Source organism: Calonectris borealis, chromosome 3, assembly GCF_964195595.1.
Source record: "Calonectris borealis chromosome 3, bCalBor7.hap1.2, whole genome shotgun sequence".
NCBI lineage: Eukaryota > Metazoa > Chordata > Aves > Procellariiformes > Procellariidae > Calonectris > Calonectris borealis.
Genome location: NC_134314.1, coordinates 53344344 through 53368163, shown reverse-complemented (window position 1 = coordinate 53368163; position 23820 = coordinate 53344344). Strand labels below are relative to the sequence as shown.

The 23820-nt window shown below is 43.4% G+C and overlaps 1 protein-coding gene across 3 annotated transcripts in view; it reads left to right on the top strand.

Annotated features, from left to right (window-relative positions):
- FYN (FYN proto-oncogene, Src family tyrosine kinase) overlaps positions 1-23820 on the top strand; it is a 142962-nt gene that overhangs the window by 54479 nt on the left and 64663 nt on the right. For all 3 annotated transcript variants that reach the window (XM_075145688.1, XM_075145689.1, XM_075145687.1), the window contains exon 2: positions 6223-6293. The gene's annotated coding sequence lies outside the window, so the exon portion shown is untranslated. The remainder of the gene's footprint in view (positions 1-6222; positions 6294-23820) is intronic.

Here is a 23820-nt window from a genome sequence, read left to right as displayed (position 1 = left end):
CAGCTCCCTCTTTCTGCTGCTCAGCTCTCCCCCCGCTGTTGATGACCGGCTTTTTCATACCATGCGCCTGCTATCTGGGACCCTCACTTAGCAAGGGGTAGTTTCAGAATAACAGGGAGGCTTCTGTCACTGTCTAAGAGCAAGTCTATAAGCTTCCCTTAAACTTTAAACATTTCATTGTTGGAAATCTTTCAGATGTTCACAGGATAAAGGGTCTTTATACGTAATCTGGCATTGCACAGTAAAAGATTGCTTTATGTAAGTTAAGATGTGCAGTTCCTTTATACACCGGCCATATAAAGTCAGCATGCAGGAGATTTGTTTTTCTTCTTGTGTTCAACATTGCTTTTAGAATGTTTTTGGGTTTGTTTGTTTGTTTGTTTTTAGTAGGATTAGAAATCATAAGGTGGTGGGAATAGGTGGAAAATGCTGCACCCTAGGCAAAACTGAACATGCATGCCTCCGTACATTTGTTCGAACACCAGTGTCAGCAGCCTCCCAGGTAACAGAGTCCTCAACCTGTCTAAAAAGGGTGCCTCAAGACTCTGTTACTGTAGGGCCATAGTAACCTACTCCTGAAAAATACTTTCTGGACTAATTCGTGGCCCAAAATCTACGTAATATGATGTGTTGTAAAATAAGCATGAATGACATTAGAACATATGAAAAAGTTGGTGGCCGGTCACGAGTGGTGTTCCCCAGGGCTCAGTACTGGGGCCGGTCTTGTTCAATATCTTTATCAACGATCTGGACGAGGGGATCGAGTGCTCCCTCAGTAAGTTTGCAGACGACACCAAGCTGGGCGGGAGTGTTGATCTGCTTGAGGGTAGGAAGGCTCTGCAGAGGAACCTGGACAGGCTGGATCAATGGGCTGAGGCCAATTGTGTGAGGTTCAACAAGGCCAAGTGTCGGGTCCTGCACTTTGGCCACAACAACCCCAGGCAACGCTACAGGCTTGGGGAGGAGTGGCTGGAAAGCTGCCCAGAGGAAAAGGACCTGGGGGTGCTGATTGACAGCTGGCTGAACATGAGCCGGCAGTGTGCCCAGGTGGCCAAGAAGGCCAACGGCATCCTGGCCTGTATCAGAAATAGAGTGGCCAGCAGGAGCAGGGAGGTGATCGTGCCCCTGTACTCGGCACTGGTGAGGCCGCACCTCGAATACTGTGTTCAGTTTTGGGCCCCTCACTACAAGAAGGACACGGAGGTGCTGGAGCGTGTCCAGAGAAGGGCAACGAAGCTGGTGAAGGGCCTGGAGCACAAGTCTTATGAGGAGCGGCTGAGGGAACTGGGGTTGTTTAGCCTGGAGAAGAGGAGGCTGAGGGGAGACTTCATCACGCTCTACAACTACCTGAAAGGAGGTTGTAGCGAGGTGGGTGTTGGTCTCTTCTGCCAAGTAACTAGCGATAGGACAAGAGGAAATGGCCTCAAGTTGCTCCAAGGGAGGTTAAGACTGGACATTAGGAGAAATTTCTTTACTGAAAGAGTGGTCAGGCCTTGGAACAGGCTGCCCAGGGAAGTGGTTGAGTCACCATCCCTGGAGGTATTTAAAAGACGTGTAGATGAGGCACTTAGGGACATGGTGTAGCGAGTATGGTGGTGTTGCGTTGACGGTTGGACTCGATGATCTTAGAGGTCTTTTCCAACCTTAATGATTCTATGATTCTATGATTCTATTGCTCAGCAGATTAACCAACACTTTCTCTACAAAGTAGATCCAGGTCATTTACAGGTTACACATCCTGACCCAGATATGTTCATTTGTAAAGTGTTCTCCAACTTGAAAACCTTCTTCTTCGCAATTTTTGCCAAGTGAAATAGCAGCCCAGGAATCAGGGACGCCTGCTTCTACTTGAGGTTTGAAAAAACAGCATCAGAGGCATGTTACTAATAGAAAACTGACAGATGCTTATCATTATGTAGATTTTCTTCTGTGTTAGAGTATCATAAACTGAATTGCATCTACTAGCATTTGAAAAGTATTTAAGACCACTTATCACTTCAGCCAGACACTTCCTCCAGCTGGGTGAAGCTCGCATCAACTGCAACAACTGCAACAGGTACCAGAGCAGAATCCTCCATGTAACTGTTCTTATGCCGTAAATCATGGTTTTGTCTGTTTCAGATGGTGGGTAAATTGTCGCCAAACAATTTTTGCTTTAATGAAAAATAAGGGGGTTTTGTGGGTTCTTGTCTAGGATTGTTCACAGTGGACTTGATCCAAAGATCCTTGAACTTGGTGAATGTTAATGGATTTGGGAGTGCAGGGTTGAAAAAATAGTAGTTACTATATCTCCTGACAGTGGTTTTTCTTTTGCCGGCGGTAATAAACTTAATTCTGATCCCAGTATGAACTGACAAAAACGTATCTGGAAGCTGATGAGAATAAGCCGGGGTTGTCTCATGAAGCAGGCAATGTCATGAAACCAAACACACGAATGATGCGTGAATATGCTAGTCACCACATTCTGTTTCACAAAATACTTTTTTCTTTACAAAAAGAAAGTAATTTGTACACAGGGTTACATAAAACCACTGCTGGTGTATGTGCAACACTGGGGGGGTGTGGTCTTTTGGTAAAAAATCCCAATTTGTTGAAGCTGGTGCTGCTTACAGGAAAAAGCTGTTCCTGGCAGATAATAAGCCTGATTATCTCCCAGGAGTTTTTCTTTAAAGTTTCAAATCAAGTCTTTTTGAGCTTCAGAGCAACTTCTCATGTCTGTTGGTGTGCTATTTTACCATATCTTACCATTTAGGAGGAGATGCTTGGGCAGCTTTCATTTGGACACCGCTTCCATATTGACAGTGATGTGTGTGTCACTGTGTTTGGGGTGACTCTGTTGTAAATGTTTTGGCCTGGGATGGGTAGCAAGTTGCAGCTACTTATGGGAAGCTGATGTTGCTTAAATCTAATACTACTCAGTTGATCATACTCTAAAACACCACCATTCTGTATTTGATTTTAGATGGCAAGCAGAAGGGGAGTTCAATGTGAATTTTTTCAAAAAAGTTTCATTCTCAACACTTTTCCCTCGCCTGCAACTTCTCCTCTTCCTTCCCCACTCTTCCCCTGGCTGCGGTTACAAATAAACTTATACTATATGCTCTTCAGTTGGTGCCAGCAGCCCGTTGATTATTAGGGTAAACCTTTGTACACCTATAGCCAACTCTTCATAACAGAAGCAAGTCAAAACCTTTTATGGTAAATGCCTTCTGTTAAAAGAACTATTTGTGGAAATAGACTTACCTGAAAGAAGTGCATCTTTCACTGAATAGTCGGATGGCTACCTCCAGGTTTTCATTTTTCCCAAGCACAGAAACTTGGGAAGGCAAGCTCTCTTCCATTAGTAATTCTGGTCAGACAAACCTTTTGTCACCTCTTCTATTTATCGTACTAATTGCAAAAGAAGCCAAAATTGGTGTGCCTCGAAGCCTGTATTAATTTATTTTGCATTTCCTATGCTGTGTTCTCCAAAGTCAGCAAAGCTTTTCTGAAAAGTGCTGGTCAGAATTTGGAGATAAGTAACATTACCCAAAGCCTTCAAGAAAAAGGAATATTCCTCCTACATTGTACCTATGTTAGGTAGAATGAAAACAATTAAGGCTAAAACTGAGTTCTGTACAGACCCCAGACTGAATACAAAGAAAGAGTGAGTAATTTTTGGTTTTCTTTGCAAGCCACGTCCAGCCCTCGCCCCCAATTATGCAGCAAAAAATGTTCCCTTCCCTTCTCTCTCCCTGCCCGCTCTACCCCCAAATACCTCATCTCCTTTGTAGCCAGAGAGACAGGGCACACTTTGCGTCATCTTCTAAAATCAAGCAAAAAACATGCCCTGGAAAAGTTGCAAGCTTTCTACCTGCCACCCCCAACGTTCAAAAGGTCTTGCAAGGCTAGAGACGTGGTAAATCGCGTCTCTGCCTCAGATTTAACTAGACACCCCTTTACCTAGCCCTCTTGCTAGTTTTTGTCGTACTTGGTCTCAACAGAGGGCTTGGACTAGACTCCTTTAGCATGTATTAAGGCAGCTGCCTGCAATCCAGTACCATAACAGTGGAGTTTTACTGTTGGTTGAAACTAGCACTGCAGCCAAATAAGCAGACCTGCCGTTCCCCAAATCCTACATCTGCCTGTCCATCCTTTCCTGCCTTTTTCCCTAGTGCCAGCGCAGGCTTTTTTTTTTTTGCAGTTAATTTGTAAACTGGGCTAAAGAATTCATTTTAATCCCAGTTGTTCCCCCAGCTCTGTTTGCTGCACAGGCATTTGTGCTGGGGCCGCATCCAGAAGCTCCGCACCAGTGCCGGGAGGGCTCAGCCCCTTTTGGCAGCGGTGCCAGCTCCTGTCTTTCAAGTATTCATGGGACGGGCAGCATGGGGTACAGAGTTTCCCTTATTTGTCACTTCTCTGGGGAAATTATTAAATCAGTCTCCTGGTGTAGAAGAAAATAATGAGCTAATCCGGAGTCGAGGTGCTATTGGATTGTTTCGGACCTGGCTCGTGTCTTAAGCTGCTAACTTTTCTGCATCCAATTAGTTCAGAGGCAGAAGTAGAGTTTCTAGACTTGATTTTTTCTTTCCAGGCCAAATGCCTGGAAGCTAGGGAGGGAAATGGATGGCACTGGAATAATAACCACCTTCCCTGAGTTTCAGCAAAGCAGTTAAGACCCATCTTTTTTTCAGTGTTTTCACAAATTCTGCCAAGCTGTACAAAAGGTGTTTGGGGGAGGAGGGGGTGTTGGGTTTTTTCCTTTATTCCTTGATATGCGTTTTTTTTGCGTTATTCCTTGATAGTGGTTTTTTTCTCAACCACTAAGCAAAGCAAGCAAGCAGAGAAGACGACGTTTGGTTTGTAGTTTTGTGATTAAAAATGTCTGTTCCTAAAATCTTTCACAACAGCTTCTTCTGATTTGTAATGATTTTTTTTTCCTTCTCTCCCTTCCCTGAACTCTCCACCCAAAATGAAGTCTCAGCCTTATGAGAACAGAGGTCTGCTTGCTAATCGGGATTTAGAGCAGTGTAATCCAGTTGCCATGTTTTAAGGAAGGTTTATTTGGTTATTCCTTAATAGAAATTTTATTTTCTTAGCTACTTTTCATGTAACGATGACCAGTAAACGTAATTTGACCTCAGAAGTCATTCCCCTTTCCTTTCCTGCGGATGCCTACAGCATCCTTCAGGAGAGGTGCCGGTGCAAAGATCTGATGCTTCTGCAGCTGAGGCAGGTTTCCGCGATCAATAATGCAGGGCTCCGAGTCATCTGTGTATAGCTGTAAAGTTACTCATCCCGCAGTAATTTCACAGATGCCTCTCTCGTGGAAAATTCAGCCGTGAACTTGGCGGGGAATGGCAGTTTACAGCAGTTCAAATTCAGTCTGGCTTCACTGGTGTGGACACCTGGGCACTGAAACGTGTGTCCTTCTCCGTTTGCTGTACAGTTACCGCTCCCAAACCTGAACACCAGCAGAATCATAGCTCCTCCATCTTCTAGGAGTTTACAAACTAAACATTTTAACATCATTGTTAGTCTGTGCTCTGTGAGTTGTTCTTTCAAAGATTTTGCCTCAAGGAAAAATAAGGAGTAGCTGTCATTTGAAATTTACTCAGGGTTGGCAAAATGATGGCATTTGTCACTTCTGCTCTCCATCTTCTTCAAACTGGCCCTAGTGTGTGTTGAACCGGATATTGTGTTGACTTACTTCTTCTCCCTCTTTGTTCTTCTAGAAAACACTGAGTAATTAATATAGTCTAAAAATGTAGTGTGGCACAAAACCTTTTTTTTCCTTTGTGTGGTTTTCAAACAAGGAGGCTCTCGAGAGCCTTACATGCATCATATTTCAAAAACAGTTTGTTAAAGCAAAATTACTAAGAGATACTGGGTTGACCAATTCTTTTAGGGCTGGATCTAAAATAATTGGCACACATGCTGTATGCTGCTGAGTGTTTCATGTTGTTGACCTCGTCTCCCTGAAGTCTGAATAGCTGTCGTGTCAGTGACAGTTATGTGTCTGAGCAGTCTGAGGGAGTCCTGCAATTATTTTAATATTTTGCATAATACCGGTGGAATTTAATAATTAGTTGTGAAGGTTCAAATCCAATTACCTCCTTCCCTAAAGCAGGAAAAATGGTGGAAGTTTGGTGATAAATGCTAGCAGAGTGAGAAAGAAGTGTAACATAATTTGTGGTGTTCCAGTCACTAATTTTTTCTTTCCCTTTCTCTCTTATTTCACAGGGCATGTTTTCGAGCCATTTTTGAGGAAATGTGGTGAATGTAAACTTGCTCTGTTTCGGGGGAAAATTCTGGTAAGTGGTGCTGTGTTGATCAATTTTGGTTTTCAATGAGAATTTTGGAAAGATTGTTTTAGCTTTTTTCAGTTAAAATTTTTTTAGCTGACAGGAAATACAGAGACATAGTTGATTATATATGTTTTTCTTCCTCTGGTATGGAGACTCGCAGTGTGAGAAGCATTTACAGAAAACAGCATGCTGGGCCTTGAGGCGAGGAATGTAGTTTCATTTGCTCCAGTGGCATCTGCTTATTGTGTTTGTAGCTGTTATATTCTGCCGAAGAGTGACTGAGCTAAAACCTAGAGTAGAAGAAACACAAAGGCCTAATTTAAAAACAAGGGGAACAAAAAAGCGTGCCAGTGGTATAAAAAATCAGGAGCAAAAATAACGTAGAGGGAGCACATACCTCCCAAAGTGATGGGGGTGTCCAGTCACTCAGAAATCTTTCCATCCATTCCCAGAACGTCTGACTGGCACACGTGCCACATGGAGCTAGGATGATTTGCTTATGCCTGAGAGATAAAGAAGTAGTTAATGTTCCTCTGTGCTCTACCAGTTTTCCTATTCCTCCTTTTCATCCCACGTGACAAGCTTTGCTGCTTCTCTGAGTGTTCTGTATGCAACACTTCCAGAGGCACCAGCTCCCTACAGACTTCTGGTCCTACAGGCACTATGGGAATATGGCCTGTCATGTGTGGTGTGTCTGTGCTGCTGAGCTGCGCTGCTGTGAGGAGAAGGAGGCGGAGAAGAACGGGAGGTAATTAGTGACATGCCCCAACTGGAGGGAAGCAATCCTGAGAAAACTCTTCCAACCTGCAAAAAAGCAGAAGATCTGGAGCAGTTTGTAGGCTCATCTTGCTTCGCCCTCTAGGAGACTGTCAATATATACAGTTCTGGCTGGTGCCAATCAATCACCATCACCCTTGGGGAAAAAATGCCAGCAGAAGATTGGTCCCTTCTTTCCCTTGGCCGAGCAGGGTATTGGACTGGTATTTTTTCTTCAGCTAGCATGTGCAGATTGCAGATCAAAACTGGCTTATTCTCCATTGGCAGAAGACTTCAGAGTCAGATAGCCTGCAGGGTAGAAAACTGAAAATCAAAAACTGGCTCTGTGAGAACACTTGTTCTTTTCTGCCATTTAAAAAAACCAGATGTTGTTACATCATACAGGAAGATTTGGATTAGCTAGCAGATGTTTAAATGTAGATCGTTTAGCCTTCTGCAGAATGTATAGTCTTAAAGATAAGAAAAGATAAAATAATCAAGATCAGAATTCTACAAAGAAGTTGGCCAAATGCACGAAAAGTCCTGTACAATGGTACCTGGGTAAACCCTACTGTAGCTCATTCTTTTAAGCAATTTTCCCTCTACAGTTTGGCTTTTCTGACAATTGGGCATGTTGTAAGCTTGCACCTATATCCATATACTGGGAAATACGAGCAACAATTATTTAACTAGAATTTAGTTGTAGGGCCAAAGATGAGCCACAGACCAGCAGCATGAGCTCATTAGTCCATGACTTTTTGTGCTGACTTCTGTTACTGCAAAAGAGGGTAGGATCTATATCTAGTTTTCTTTTTGGTGGTAGTAACGATACTTTGATCCTAAAAGTCGTCCGATGTCCTTACAGGTTGGCTGATCTTTGTGTGGGGTGTGACAAAGCTATGGTGCTCACAGGTCAAGGAGTAGAGTCATAATTCAGAAATAGTGATACCATGTAACACCAAGGAAAAAAAAATTATCAGCAGACCTGGGAGTCAGATTGTTATGTTCTAATTTCCTTTCAAAGATGCAACAGCTGAGACCAGCCTAGTCTCCATGGCTGGCCTTAATAAAAGAGCGTAGCTCAAGAGCAGCAAGAGGAAAGAGACAGAAGCAGCATGTTCCTTAGAATCGTAGAACAATTTTGGTTGGAAGAAACTGCCAGATGACATCTTGTCCAAACCCCCACTTGAAACAGGTCCTATTAGGTCAGGTTGCTCAGAGCCTTGATTTTCAAAATTCAACTGGATGCCAAGGCTGGAAACTCTACATGGGCCCCTGTTCCCATGCCTGACCATCCTGAGAGTGAAAAAGTGCTTCCTTGTGCTTCTCGTTGTTGCTCACTGTCAATCAGCACGGACTTTGCATCTTCTCTGCCTACGAGAGAGGAGTCTTGGAGAAGACCTCAAAATCAGGGAAGCTGCTTCTTGAGGCTCCAAGGAAATGTGGTGTCACACAGATGCAGTAAACTTGTTAGTGGGGGGAAAAAACTCACAATCTGTTTCACAGAGGTTCTGCTAGGGAGATGTTTCTCAACCTATAGTTCATGGTCAGACTCGGAGAGCATGGCTGCTTGACTTGGTTGCTGACAAACTGATGCTTCTGAAAACTACCCGTTTTCCTGACTTGCTTAGAGATACAAGCCAATGAAAAGAGACACTTCTCACTGCTAGATTGTAGACATCCTGGAATTTCTTCAAGCCAGTCTGGAGCTGGGTTTGTACCAGTCCATGCTCCAGGATTTTGCCCCAGAATTTAATATTGTTTCCCTGGAGCCATTACAATATGTAAACAGAATCTGCAAATTTTGCTTGTTTTCACAGCTGTTCCTTCCCCTCTTCCCACTTCAAACTGTTTGCAAAATCTTATTTTGATTTTATTTTGATTATAAGCAGGAACCTTAAGTTTCTCATCTGTGGGGATCTCTGAAATATCTCTGACCCTACTGTAGGTTTGCCTATGGCATTCCAAATTCCCAGAGAGTTTAAAAATAATTACAAAAGATACAAGACCAGGGAACAGTTTTGCCCAGTCTCTGTCCCTAACCCACTGAATCCAAGAAGGACTGGACATCAAGAGAACGTTTTGAATTTATCTTGACGTAGCAGCCGAGCTCAGAGGCTAAGCAGTTATTTATTCATCTTGTATCGAGTCCTAGAAAAGGTCAGGCAGCCTCCATATCAAAAATTCATAATGGATTTAGGAGCTGATTAGAGAAGTATACTTGAATGCTGGGAGGGAAATCCTGGTTGAATTTAAAACTCCCTCAGCTAAGCTGATGATATCTTTCCGAGCAGTGCGAGAAGAGACCTCTTTTGTGAGATTTCTGTAAAGCAGCCTTGTGGATGTCAGAGCAGGTGTTTGCGTGGCACTACAGGTTTGACCTGTCTTGTGTTGAGCACAGCATTTGGCAGGCAGTCATGGAACGGCCATCCCTCCGCATCAAATACTTACACGACTGCAAGAGTCCCAAGAAGCATGGCTGATATAGGACAGAAAACCTTGGGGTCATCTGTGTTTTATTTTTTTCCCTAGTCAGACTGCTCTTTGCCAGTCCAGACTCCCCTTGAAACTCTTGCCTTTCGTAAGAGTGTTTTATATTTCTAAGCATGACTTATGCTGTACAGTATGGTGTTCTGTCCCTGTCCATCTGTTCTGTCGCGGTAGTGGGTTACAGCCATCAAGATCAGAGGAGGATCAAGCTGTGAAGTGAATAGAGGGGCTGCTGTATCGTAAACCTGACCTGCATCTTCCTGCGCCAGGTGTGCCATTGTATGCTCAACCTTGTCCTACAGATTTCCTCTTCCCAGGAAAGCTTCATTGAAGCTGAATGTATACCTCGGGGCCTGGAAGTCCACTGCTCTTTTCACTCTGAATTTAGGCAGGGATATCTTCGCAAGTTCAGGGCTTTTTTATGTTTCAGCTGAAATCTGAGATGCTGTGCTTCTACCTGCACACTTCTCTGTACATTAGAAGCAACTGCACATCTTAAACAATGGTTTCAGCTATTTCTAGTTGCTCAGATATATCATGGAAAATCTGGATTTCAGCTGCTAAGACGCGCATCTGGTATTTTGTTTTGGTTTTTTTCCCATTAAGGACAGTCAGATTTTTCTTCTCTCTTTATTTGAAACAAAAAATTAGCAGGTAGTGCCTGCTTTGATTTTAAGAAATTATACAAAAAAAAAATTTCAGTATCTTTATGCATATTAAATTTGTTTGCCTTTAGTAAGATTGTGATGCCCTGTGCACGCCCAGGGTGTCCAATTTGTATGACACAATTATTTACATCCTTGACATCTACCAAAAATGCTATTGAATTTGTCTTGGTGATTCTTTGCAATTGTCAGGTTTCTGACACAGAATATTATAGAGCAACTACGTATTATCTACAAAGAGTTTGGAATATGCGCTCTCACTGCAAAAATAACCCGCTGTAACTTTTGCTTTATTACCTGTATTCTGCCATGCCCACAAGAGGCTTTGCCAGAATCATCAGCTGTTCTCTGTAATTAGGGCTGACCTGGTGTATTTTGGTCCCATTTCTAGTAGCTTTTCCTTTTCCAGAGTCATTAATTTGGGCACTGATGTGCCTCGTAATGTCCTTCTGTTGTTTATCTTCATTATCTCTTCCTACGGGCTGAAGATTAGCATGCATCTTTAGGAAGGAAAGTGTGTGGAAATACTTGAGCCTTTTAAAATATCTTGGGGTTTACCAAGATTTGCTATGCTATGCTTGTAATTCCTTCAATTTTAGTCTGTTGCATAGAATCATAGAATGGTTTGGGTTGGAAGGGACTGTAAAGATCATCTAGTTCTAACCCCCCTGCCACGGGCAGGGACACCTTCCACTAGACCATGTTTCTTTTCTTCCAGTCTAGTCTGTGTGAAAGATGTGCATGTGGGTGCTGCTGGGTGTGGTAAATGTTAAATCTGGTCCATGAGATTTCTGAGGAATGCGGCTTGCCCCCTGCCTAGAACTGTATGGCTCCAGTCCCAGCCAGGTTGGCTTTAGTCTGCTCTCTTAAGAGATGTGAAGCACTGTTATACTTGTGTTCAGTTTATTAAATCAGATAACCCTACACAGGGAGATTACGTTCCACTCTCCTGCAGAAGACATCTTTGTGTCTCAGTCTCTGTCATTTTCCCAAGTGTTTTCCTACATCTCACTGGTAATCCATTCAGTTTAGCTTTGCTTTTTTCTCCCCGCCCCCCTCCCCGAGGTTGAGGTGATCCAATTGTTGGAATTGCTCAGGAAAAGAGAGCTGCTTTGTGGGCCATCCGTCTGGATGTCCCTCTTGCTGTAGCCACTGGAGAAGAAATAGGGAAGGACAGTTAAGACAGCAGATGGAGCAGAGCACTAGAAGCGGCTGTACCTCCCAGCTTTCTTAGCTGGCTCAATGGTAGAGATGTTTGCAGTGGATCATGATGTTACAGCAGCTTGAAAATGCATGATAGGATTTTGCAAATGATAAATTGGTTGGGTTTTTTGTATCTAGATAACAAGCGCTCCAAGTTCTCTGTTGAAAGAAAAGCATTAAATTTGAAAATTCAGTTGCTTTAGTGCGTGTTACATCAACTTTGCTCTTTGCAGTATGTGCATCAGGGTATTTTTGTCACTGTGCAGTTGATACAAAAAGTCCTGTTCCATCACACTGGCATGTTCTCATACCTTCTGTCCACTTCTTCCTCTCAAGAGGATTGAATAAAAACCTGTATGTGATACACTGCAGGGGCCACTACCATCCAAACCGTTATGAGTTCAGATTTAGACACAGAACAGCCTTGCACCTGCTTTCATGTCCAGCTCTGATCATTTAATATTAAAGTGTAAGTGCAGCTTGGAGCAGGCAGGTCCCACCCAGCTGGTAGCAGGATCCTGGGGCATTGTAGGTGGGATCTCCAGGGAATTTAGTTGCTAGGAAGCATCACCTCCTTAGTGAGCTGATGCAAATGGAGATTTTTTTTTCTTTTAGAGGTTAGTAATTTAGTCGTTTGGGAGTTTTTTGCAGAGATCAAAATACAAAGATTTTGCCTTGACACCTTGCAAGTTTATGGTCCAAATTACAGAATCTCTCGAGCTGTTCAAGGGGTGACCAGAAGCTTTTAACATGAACAAATCACTCCACTTTCCCATGCCTTGTTTCAGAATTAGCTTGAAAAATTTTGGCTGAAGTCATGCCAAAAATCCAAAACAGCAACAAAGCAAGGGAAAAAAAAAAAAAATCTCCCAGCAAACATCCAGCATGAAGAATATTGCCAAACTTGGGGCTGTTTGTGCCAAGTTTATAATCAGGCAGCCAGAGGGTCTTAGTAGGTAACGCTCTCAACCCGCAGCTGATGAGCCCGGCGGTGCGGGGAGTGAGGACCGCTGCAGAGGGAGGCAGGGCTCTCACCCGGTGCCTGGTTTACATGATGCGCTGTGTGTAGGACACGGAGCGTACCTGAGATTAAGAGGAACAGAGAGCATGATCTCTGGGCATCAGATAAGGCTGTTTCTGTGGATAAGAGCCTTACTAAATGAATATGTGTTGTAGTGATAAATACATCTATAGGTAGAGTTTAAGGCGTGTGGGCAGATGTAAATTTTCCTGACCTGAGCGTGCTGCATTTTGTAGTACAGCCACGGTGCTGCTTTACTTCTAGAGAGTTTCTTTTATGAAATACAGGGGGAGGGGAGCGGTTAATGTAATTCTCTCGACATTAATTCTGCCTCATCAATACTTTATGGATTTAATAGATTTTAGAGCTACAATCATTTGGGAGATTATTTTATCAGCCAAGCACAGCGGAGGTTGCTGAAACTAAATGGAGGACACAATGCACGTGTGTGTGTGATATAGGATGCTGCGGTATCAAGAAAACTTAATTATTATGGGATTTGTTTAGGAGATTTCTCTGTGCCTTTTGTGAAACTTTATGTTGGGCACTAAATACTTTGCATATAGGCAAGTTATCTCTTCAGTAAGAGTTTGGTATGGACATTTAGACACAAGTGTCTGTTTCCACCTCATAGCGTAAGCGCACTGCTCTAGTTCTTCATCTCTCATTATGTCTCCCTCTCGCTTAAATGCTCATCTGGCACGAACATAATGAAACTGCATATAAAGGAGCATGAAAAAGAGAAGAGATCTCATTGCAGATTACCAAAGCTGAATATTTTTGGACATTGAGTTATTTATATTAATCAGTTTGCTAAGCTCGAAGATAAAAGAAAGCCTGGGAAGCAATCCAGAAAAACCAAGAAAAGAAACTAAAGAAGATAGTGTGAAGATCCCGCATTAGTGCATGTTTTGGGAATGCCTGCAGTGCTGTGTCACAATACCCATTTCAAAATAAAAATTAAGATGGGTGGATCCTGAAGAGCAGTGCTCAGTGGTGGGAGAGATTCCTGCTTGACGTGTCACTCTCCATCAGCTGAGGGGGAAAGCTCCGTTGGGGAGCGCTCCGCATCGTCCTGCAGCAGCCCTGCTGGCAGCGGTGAGCAGCCTTCATGGGCTCCAAGGGGTCCCACACAGCCTCCACGGCCTGGGAGAGTCAGCTCTTCCCAAGACACGTTATCAGGGAAATCACTGACGGTGATTTTTAGAAAATATCCAGTGACCTCAAATTCATGAGAAGTTTGTGTTCATGCTGTAGGTTTCACCCTGAAGACCTCAGAGTTAACAGAGGTTTATACAGCCTTCTAATAAATAGTGTTTTGTCCTTGTGACCTTTATACCTGTTCTCCGCCCACCTATAGGAGTATATTTAATACAGCAAGTCATATTGCTCCTATTGTTTTTAGGGAAGAGAAAATAATAAAAGATTCAACTGTGTAAATGTCATTCCCGCCCAGCCCATTTAGTATTACGAGACAGGGCGAAGTCTGCTTTGAAATTTTCCCTCTGGCGAAAGCTTGAAAAGCCTTGAAGATTGCGTGCATCCTTGATCATGTCATGCAACAGCAGTAGTGGGAAATATAAAAACTACTAGCTCAGTCTGCTAGGGGTTTGACTGCTGTGCTGAGTGCCGAGAATCCTGCCTTTCTGGTCTTACAAGGTGGTATCTAATCCTGTAACAACCTTTCAGACCATATTGATTTACTGACATAAGTTTTGCTCTTTTTGTTATCAAACTGCATTTCTTTTGTTTTATTTTGTGCAAAAATCATGATAACCAAAGCAAGTGGCTTTACAGGCAGAAGGATAAAAATAGAAATAGCATGAGACTTTTTAGATTCTTTGTAAAATTATTAGTTTAAAAATAAGCATGGATCTTAGATGTGATCTGAAATGTTAAGTACTTCGATCCCTGGATAACTAACCTTCTCATTCATGCAGTTAAGATGCTAGTTAGAAAGAAGATTCTGTGGAAAGAAAATTCAACTGCACACTTTAGAAACAGGAGTTCAGGTCATTTCTTGTCCTCTTTCACTGCTTATCAAAAGTTAAAAGTTTGTCTTTTTTTCAGTGGGAACTTGCACCAAATTACAAAACAGTATGCTTAAAGCTAACGGTTGCATCGGTGCACCAGCACCCATTGCTGTGATGGCTGCTGAGTCTAGTTAGCTGTAACTGGACTCAGTCACCAGCTTAGGAAAGTCCTCATTTTGCTATGGTATTTGTTGGTTGTGTGTGACACGTAGGAGTAGTTGTCCATTTTTCCCCCCTCTGCTAATTCTACAATATTAAGGCATTAGTCTCTCTCTGCATGCCATTTACTATCAAACATAATCCCCTTTTCCCCCCATGTCTTTCCATTTACATCCTTTGATGAGAAATATTTAGGCAACTATGTGTCTTTTTACTTGTAGGACAGAGGCTGATGGAAGAGCTATTACATGAAAATCTGCTCTATCTATAGAGCAGGATATCTCCCAATACATCTGTAGACATATAGTAAACATGGGAGACTGACAGCTGATAGATGGTGTAGGCTTCTCACTGTTTTCTATATCATGGGGATTATGCCAAACATGTCAAAACACAGAGAAAAAAAATTGTATATGAGTGAAGTAGCATGTTTTTTTGGCTGGGAAGACACTGCAACATCCACAGTCTTATTTTTAAGGTATCCTCTGTGACCATGTTGGTATCTGCTAAATGCCTTTGCAGGAGCCCAAGAGTGTTCCGTTTGCTTTTTTAAACGTTTTGCTCTCGAGTTTTGCCTTCTAACTGACTGTAATTACACAGGGAGGCTTAGCTGGAGTCTAACCACGAGCTTTCCTGTATGTCATTAGATGTTGTTGGGGGATTAGCATGCACAGTTGTAAATGACAGTATATATCTTCGTTTTCTTTTTTGGATTAGACTGTTTATAAGCCAAGCGTTTCAGATGAGAGAGAGAGAGCACTATTCAAAGCTGACAAAGCAGAAGAAAAGCTTGTGTTGCATCAAGGGGCTGCTTGCAGCAGCCTTTTGCTCACCCCGAGGAAGTAAGAGCATGCCGAAGACACGAACTGCATTGGTAGTGTGAAACAGAATTCTTGCATGTTGATACTAAAGTATTCATCATTTCTGTGTTAGTCGGCATGTGCCTTCCACGTGTGTGTCATCCTCTGCACGTGGTGTAGATGTTATCCAGAAACAGTTATTTGGAGAAACTTGTCTGGTCATGTATGTGGAATATGCCATTGACTATTAGCAGCAGCAGCGAATCTTGCACGTAACTGTGGCTCCTGTCTTGCTCTGAACAGTTTCACGTGGCTTATGCTCAGTAAAAGATATAGCACCCTTCATCTAATATCTCTTGCAGCAGTGTGCAAAAGGGCTGTGTGTTGCCTAGTACGCAGAAAGCAGCCCACCTTGAAGACATTTCAGGAGGTGGATGCTGGGCAGAGCTCTGAGAAAGGAGCTCCATTTCCAGGCAGAAAGCACTCGAGCTGCTCGCTGTGCACAGGCAGGAGTCTTTGGGAAGAGCTCACGCTCAGATTGTGTTTGGTACTTTGCTTTTCCCATCCAGTTTAGGTCTCCAAATTTGCATCTGCTTTTACCCATGCTTTTATGCATGTGTGATTTGGGTGAATATATGTGAGACCTGAGTTTTAAATTTTGTGGGAAACGCAGACCTGTTACTCCGGTGTTGCAAGACCCCTTTTACAGCACCTTTAAGTTTCCAGAAATCAAAAGAAAATTATGTTTTTCCTTTAAGGCATATATTTGAGGCATCATTGAAAGTCACGTGTATTGCAGGAGACTTCTAATTGCTGTATTAAATATTTCTGTTGCTTAACATAAAGGTTTCTGTTGCTGTATTAAATACTTCCCTGGTTGTACTTCTGATTAAAGCAAAAAAAATTCCTAAGCCGTGACTTTTAACCACCTCTTCTTCTCTATGAAAACTCCTCAATACCATGAGAGACCAGTACCATTCCAGGCCACCGTCCTGCTTCAGCAGGAGCTGTAAGAGTGGTGCTGTGTAGAGAATTTTTATGACAAATTATTGCTGCTGCTTCACTTCCATTGTAACCAGCAATTCTCATGGTATTTTTTTGCCAGAATATTTCTCTTTTAGAAGCTACCCATTAATATAGTCAATGCCTTGCTGTCTTCTTTTTCTTTTGGACCTCTTACGTCTGGGATAAATTCCAGGAGCTTTAAGGTGTAGCTGTATTTGTCACCCAGACAAGAACTTTCCTTATTTAAAACAAGAAAATGGGGGGGGGGGGGAATTATATATGTATACATATATATACATAAAAACTTCTCAGTTCCATGGTGGAGGAGGAAGCCACCCTAGGCAATTAGTTGTATAGTTTCTTCAGGTTGATAGCCAGCTCTGGTAGAAATCTGTTCTTTGACAGACAGTTCTCTAATGATATTGGACATGGAGAGCAGCAAATTTAATACGCTCTGCAAGTCAGGGTTGGTTGAAGCACCAGAAAACTGTGGAAGTCTGAGAAAAATCCCCTTGGAGCTTGCTTTGTCTGCTCGCAACTTGCCCTTTCTTGTATTTAACCAATTTGAATCCAGGTCATCTGTCCTAGGCTCATCTGTCAGCGGAGTGGGAAAGTGTGAAGGGACCTTGTGGGAAAGTGTGAAGGGAGCTTTTCTCTTTCCCTTTCTTTTTTTTTTAACCCAGAACACATGAGCAAAATAGCAGGCAGTACGCAAGTTGAAATCATGGCAGTCCACGCAACATGTCGAAGTAGCTGTTGGTAACGGCGCCAGCAGAAATCTGTTCTTGGTCAGTTTGGCAAGACATAAACCAGCAAGTGACTCACCAGAGGTACTTCTGTGGTTATTTGGCAGGTAATGCTGTACATTCACTGTGTTAACAAGCTTGACTGTAGCTTAACATGTCCAGCAGTCTCCAGTTAAACTTTCTGTAATTTACAGAAGTAATTCCTTCTGATGTCATGTACTGTTTTCCTGCGAGGGTCTGGAAACATCTAAGCCATCCCAATCCATTCGTTAAATTTTATAGATGTTGCTCATCTTGTGATTAAACAAAAGCTTGAAAAATAGGATTCTTCAGTGGAGCCCAGTTAAATCTTTTGCAAAGGCTGTTAAAGTGTCAAATACGGCTTGCAAATAGCAGAGACTGACGCTGCAGATTATTTAAATCTGTATGACATGATCAGTGGATAATTTACAAACCCCACTTATTATGTAAATGTATTCACTAACCAGTAGAAGGCTTATGTATGTGAGAAATCATACTTTTGTGCACTGTAAGTCATCTCACCTGCGTTACGTTTGTTCTGGGTTGAAACCAGTGTCTGACTGTGACTTGGAGCCTCTCCAGGGAGCTCATCCTCAAATCGCCGCTGCTGTGATTTACAGGAACAGCCTCGTGAAGCTTCTTGAACCTTTTGGAGCTTCCTGCTTCTTTGTTGGTCTTTCCAGGTCTAATGTAATTTAGCTGCTTCTTAGCAATTAGATTAGGCACAGGCAATTTCCTTGTAAAATTGCCTGAGCAGGTCCTTTGGTAAACAGTAATAACCTTGTTGTGGCTCAGTGGGGTTTGGCAGGATAATTAAACTGGACTTCAGCACCGCAAATAGGTATGTAGTTAAACGCCACAGATCTGCTCAGGTGCTTGGTTAAGTTTCTATATACTTAGGCTCTCTCATGGCCATACATGTCTTCTATTTATGGTTTCTGCTGCAATCTACACATTGTTCGCCCTGGAAAATCATGATTTTAAGTACACTGAATGATAAAGCACTTGTATCTCTTATCCCACAAATGTGCCAACATTAGATGGATTCACATTGATTTGTGCCATGTCTTTCTTAGGTATTTGTTTTAAAACTATTTTAATCCCTGAACATTCAGAGGTTTTAAGACAGAGGAAGGAGAGCACAGTTGAAGATTTCACAAAAATCAGGAATCACCTTTATGAGGATCTTTCCAAATAAGCCTGAGAACTGTACAAAACCAACGATTACTTTTTCATGCAGGGTCCGTATTGATTTTGTGCTGCATGACACATCCTGCTAGGTCTTTGTGCAAAAGAAACGGCACTAACCTCCTGCCCCTTTCCCTGACAACCTCATCACTTTCCAACCGCCTGTGTCTGGTGCCCCTGCAGCTATCCCCATAAACACAAATGCACCTTTCAGCATCATTTCTCGAGCTTTTTCCTCTTCATTTCGGAGAGCACAGAGAAAACAGAGTGTCCCTGTCCACACACAGACATACCCTTACATTTCCACCCAATAGTCTGATCGGTAAAAAAATACCCATGGGTAATTAGTACTGTGTTTGTAGTTAATCGATTTAAAATTAAATGCCACTGGCGCTGGCAAAAGGTCATACTAGGTTTTGTTATGGCTTTGAAAAAAAAATCTGTTTTAGTGAAAGCTGCCTCTGCGAAGAGATATTGGTTCTTTGTGCGCTGCCCGCGACAAAAGAGAAGCTGGGGGTGCAGTTTTCACAAAGGGTGCTGTAAATTTTATTATCTCATTTTCACCAAGATCATGGGGTTTCCGTGTTGATTTTAAGAAAGCAGCCCTTCAATGTAAGGAGGCGGGTGTATCTTCTTACGCACAGCAAAAGGAGCTGGTGTGCCAGCGGTCTTGTGGGTGAGATAGGAACCTCATCTCCAGCTTCCTAGTCCACCATCCTCATCATTAGATGATTCTGCCTCCTAGGCAGACAGATTACTTCATATTTTCATTCATTAATGATTTATCAGACAGCTCCTCCCCTAAAGGCTCCTCTCCTCTGTTATATTCACAGCCCACACGCAACCAGCAACGTGTAGCTGCCAGCTGGCACTCCGGCATGCAGAGAGCAAGCTGCGAGCCCCTGCCGCATCTCCTGCTGCCCCCTCCTCCCCTCAGCTGCTCGGCTCACCTGCCCGCGCCTCGGTGTCTGAGATTGCACCAAAGCCATCAAATCTCCATGCGTCCTGTCTCCTACCCCATCTCTCCAGTCTGATTGCTTAATGTGCTTTTACTAACTATATTTTAAAAAAAAAAAAAGAAAAGAAAAAGAGGGATGAGGTGACCCCACTTGTAATGCGGCAGCGCTTTTGTTTTTGTTATGGAAATAGTGACCTCTCAAAGCGCAGCACATTTTGGTGTGACGGTATGCTCAGTGGTGACTTACCAGGTAGAATTAGTAGAGAAGAGGGAGTGCTGCGGAGAAAACAAGCGGGCTGTGTCTTTGAGCAGGAAGGTGTGGGTTGGCTTCAATTTCAGGTTTTGCTATCAGGTGCTTGGCACAACAGCTCTTTTGAAATCCTTCTCCAGTTGTCTGTGTGAGAGAGTGATTTTTATCGCACTGCTAAAGATTAACTCTATTCTTGTTCTCTGTTCTGCTCCCAGAAATCAGGCATGCTGGGAAAGGGAGTCCAAATGAAATCTCATGATGAAAGGGGGAAAATCCAGAATTGTTTACCACTCACCAACTTGTCCACTGCAAGCAGGTTGTGACCGAGAACAACAGGGGAACAAGGGCTGCAGGACAGGAGGAAAAAAGTATAAGCTAGGAGAAAAGGAAGAAATGAAACTCCCTTGAGTCATTTATACATGAGTGTATAACTCTTGAGTGCCTAATCTCCTCTTGGCAAGTGGTGACTGATAACTAATTTTCTTTCTTTCCTCTCCCACACCCTCCCAGCATCTTCAGAAAGGACATGTGACAGGAATAATAGATCTCATTATTTTAATAGGCTACAATGGAAATTATGGATTAAAAGTGCTGTGGATGCCTCAGTAGAGAGAAACTGGCTATTCCTAGGATGCCTAAAATATATTTTCACTCACACTGTTTTTGAGAACTTCCTGAATTATTCAGGCCCCTCCACATACCCCTTTGGCACAAGACTTTTAAGTAAACCCGTGTTAAAGGCATCAGGGTCCGATTGAGCAGCTTCGTTGCTCCCACCGCTCGAGGACAGCCATAGCCTGACACTGAGCGAGCTCAGGCTTTGGGGGAAGTCTGGATCTAAATCCAGACCGGATTATCTTTACTCTAGGTCTCTGAGCTGGAGCTTTGTGCTGCTGTTTTAAGGAGAGAGCTAGAAGGAGTTTAGACTGACACAAATAATGGTGTGGTCATTTCTGTTGTATGCCACAAGACTAATCAATTTGGATGCCTTTGGCTTTGGAGGGGAGAGAGGTGGGTGAGAACAGTAGGTGCTTGTGTGCTTTGGGCAGCCAGGTGTCTGGAAAACCAGCGTCAGCTCTGAGGGAGTAGGAACTCTTGCTGCTCCTCCGTGGGCTCCCTGTTGCAGCCAGAGCAGGCTTCACGGCTCCCACGGGGGTGAGTGGGAGGCCGTGGCAGGGCTGTGCTCACGCAGGCTGGAGAAAAGAGGTCATTGTATGGTGACTCAGGTCAGAACAGGGGGAAAACCAAGAAAAAACAACAAGTAACTTATTTCAAGGGGTAGTCTGTGAGCAGAACAGGGACTTGGGACGTGGGTCTTGCAGGTCCCCAGACCAAAGACACAGCTCATCGGTTGCTGCAAGAACGGTGCATCCCAGAACCATGGATGAGGACAGCAACCGAGCTGGATAAAGCACTTCCATGCATTAGCCGGTGTGTCAAAACTTCTTCCAGGTCTCTTGGTAAAACCTGTCAAACCTGGCAGATGACTGTCAACAGAACTAAGGGCTTGTTTGCCCTGGTAGGTTGCCATCAGTAAAGCCGACTGTAGATTTACAGCACCCAACTCCTTCATAACAGGTCCCTGTTACATGGAGTATGTTACCTCACGCATAGCGTGCATTAAGTGTGCAAGAAGTTGCTGTAGCATAAAGAGTGTGCACGGAATTTCCACCTAGGGCTAACTGCCTGTGGTAAACCACAGTTTACCAAGCAGTTGTTTGGTTTTTCTTGCATCCCGTCTCTTAGGTTTACCACTTGTATTAAGAGCACAGGTTCTAAAAAAGCAGGAATTTGAACCCCGCCATTTCCCTGCAAAATGCGTACTGTGCTTTTGTTACGTTACTGAATTGTTGCATTTGTCTCTAGTTTCTAAAAGTAGCGAGGGGAGGATTTTAGTAAGTGCAGCAGATCTACATATGACCTGGCAGAATCATAAATCGCTGGGGTTAGAAAGGGCCGCTGGAGATCATCTACTCCAACCGTCTGCTCAAAGCAGGGTCAACTTAAAGTTGGTATCTCAGAGTCCTGTGCAGCTGGGGTTTGAGTATCTCCAGCAATGGAGACTCCACAGCCTCCCTGGGCAACCTGTCCCAGCATTCAACACCCTCACAGTAAAAAAGGTTTTTTTTCTTATGTTTGAATGGCATTTCCTTAATTTGTGCCCATTGCCTGTCACCGGGCACCACTGAGAGGTCTTGCCTCGTCTCCTCTGCTGCCTCCCATGAGGTATTCATACACGTTAATGAGATCTTCCTGACCCTTCTCTTCTCCAGGCTGAAGAGTCCCAGCTCTCTCAGCCTTTCCTCACAGGAGAGATGCTCCAAATTCTTAACCATCTTTGTGGCCCTTTGCTGGATGCGCTCAAATAAGTCCATGTCTCTTCTGTACTGGGAGCCCCAAATTTTCAGGAATCCCCAAATTGAATCCAGCACTCCAGACGTGTCTTACCAGTGCTGAGTAAAGGGGAAGGATCACCTTCCTCAGCCTGCTGGAAGTGCTGTTTCTAATGCAGGCCAGGACAGTGATGGCTACCTTTGCCATAAGGGAGCATTGCTGGTTCATGTTCAACTGGAAGTTGACAAGTGTGCACTGGAACCCCCACATTTTCTCCTGCAGAGCTGCTTTCTAGCTGGTCATCCCTCAGCATGTACCCCCAGCATGGGGTTATTCCTCCCCAAGCGCAGAACTTTGCATTTCCCGTTGGTGAACTTCATGAGGTACCTGTTGGCTCATTTCTCCAGCCTGTCAAGGTACCTGTGAATGGCAGCACAACCATCTGGGATATCAACCACTCTTCCCAAACCTTCTGAGGATGCACTCTCTGCCTTTATAGATCACTAACGAAGAGGTTAAACGTATTGGCCCCAGTATCGACCTCTGGGGTACACCACTAATGCCCCATTCAGCAGCAGGCCCTTTTTGCTGCTGATATATCTGTGGAAACCCTTCTTGCTTTGTTTGCCAACCCTCACTGGATTCAACTCCAGGTGGGCTTTGGCTTTCCTAACCCTATCTGACCCTGCTTCCATCTCTTGTGCACTTCCATTTCATGTTTGAGTTGACTAGTCAAGAGCTCCTTGTTCATCCATGTAGGCCTCCTGCTGCCTGTGCTTGACTCCCTGCGTATTGAGATGGACCGTTCTGGAGCTCGCCGGAGGTAACCCCTGAAAATTCACCAGCTTTGCTGGATCGCTTTTTTTTCTCCAGGGCTGTATCCCATAGGATTCTTCTAAGCAGATCCCTGAAGAGGCCAAAGTCTGCTCTTTGTGGGGGTTGTGATCCAGCTTTTTGGAAAAGAGACCGTTCACCATCTCATGGTCGGTGCAGCCCATGCTGTCCCTGACCGGCACATCTGCTGATCCTTGTTTGTAAGCATAAGGTCCAGCACAGCATTTCCCATTGTTGGCTCAGTCACCTGTGTTAGGAAGTTACCATCAATGCACTTCAGGAATCTCCCAAATTGCTTGAGCTCTGCTGATTCAGTTGGCATTTTCAGCCTTTTCTTATGTTTAATGTGTCTGTGGCTGCTATTTCTTTGTGCAAACTATTCGGTCGTTTTACATGATTGCACTTTTGAACTCCATCCTGAAATTATGTCCTGTGAAAAGCAGTTCGCAAAAGAAGGCTAAGTGAGGCTTGTACCAAAATGAAACATGTAACCCACCTAACGTATTAGGTTTTATTTCCTCCCCTTTTCTCACGCTTAAATGTAAAATAAGCATTATACTGTAGGAACCAGGCAAAGGCTAATTTGCCTCATTTGAATGTGAAAAGGAGCCCACATCCTTCCTGTGCCCTGCAAAGAATGCAAAAACACTTTACAGAGAAAACAGATGTACTAATATGTATCACTTGTTGGGGGCAGGGGGAATCCAGGGTGCTGCCATTAAAGCAATGCTGAACTTGCAAGAAAACAAAAGCACCAGCATACAAAATATAGTGCTGGGAAGTTGACAAAGTTGGGACTGTTTTCTTTTGCTTACATTTGTGGCATCTGGCATCTGAAAAACTGCTCTGAAAAAATACATACAAAAGAAAACACGTAACCTCATTTTTCATGCTCAAGAAAATCTTCACTGAAGATGGTTAAGTGCCCAAACGCAAACAAAAAGCAGAAGCTCCAGCCCAGCCTCAGGGAAATCTTCTGCATTTCACAGTCAATATTGCCTTGCCAGAAGAGTACACTATTGACATCATAAACAAAACAAACATAACTTTTTGAAGTATCCCTTGATTTT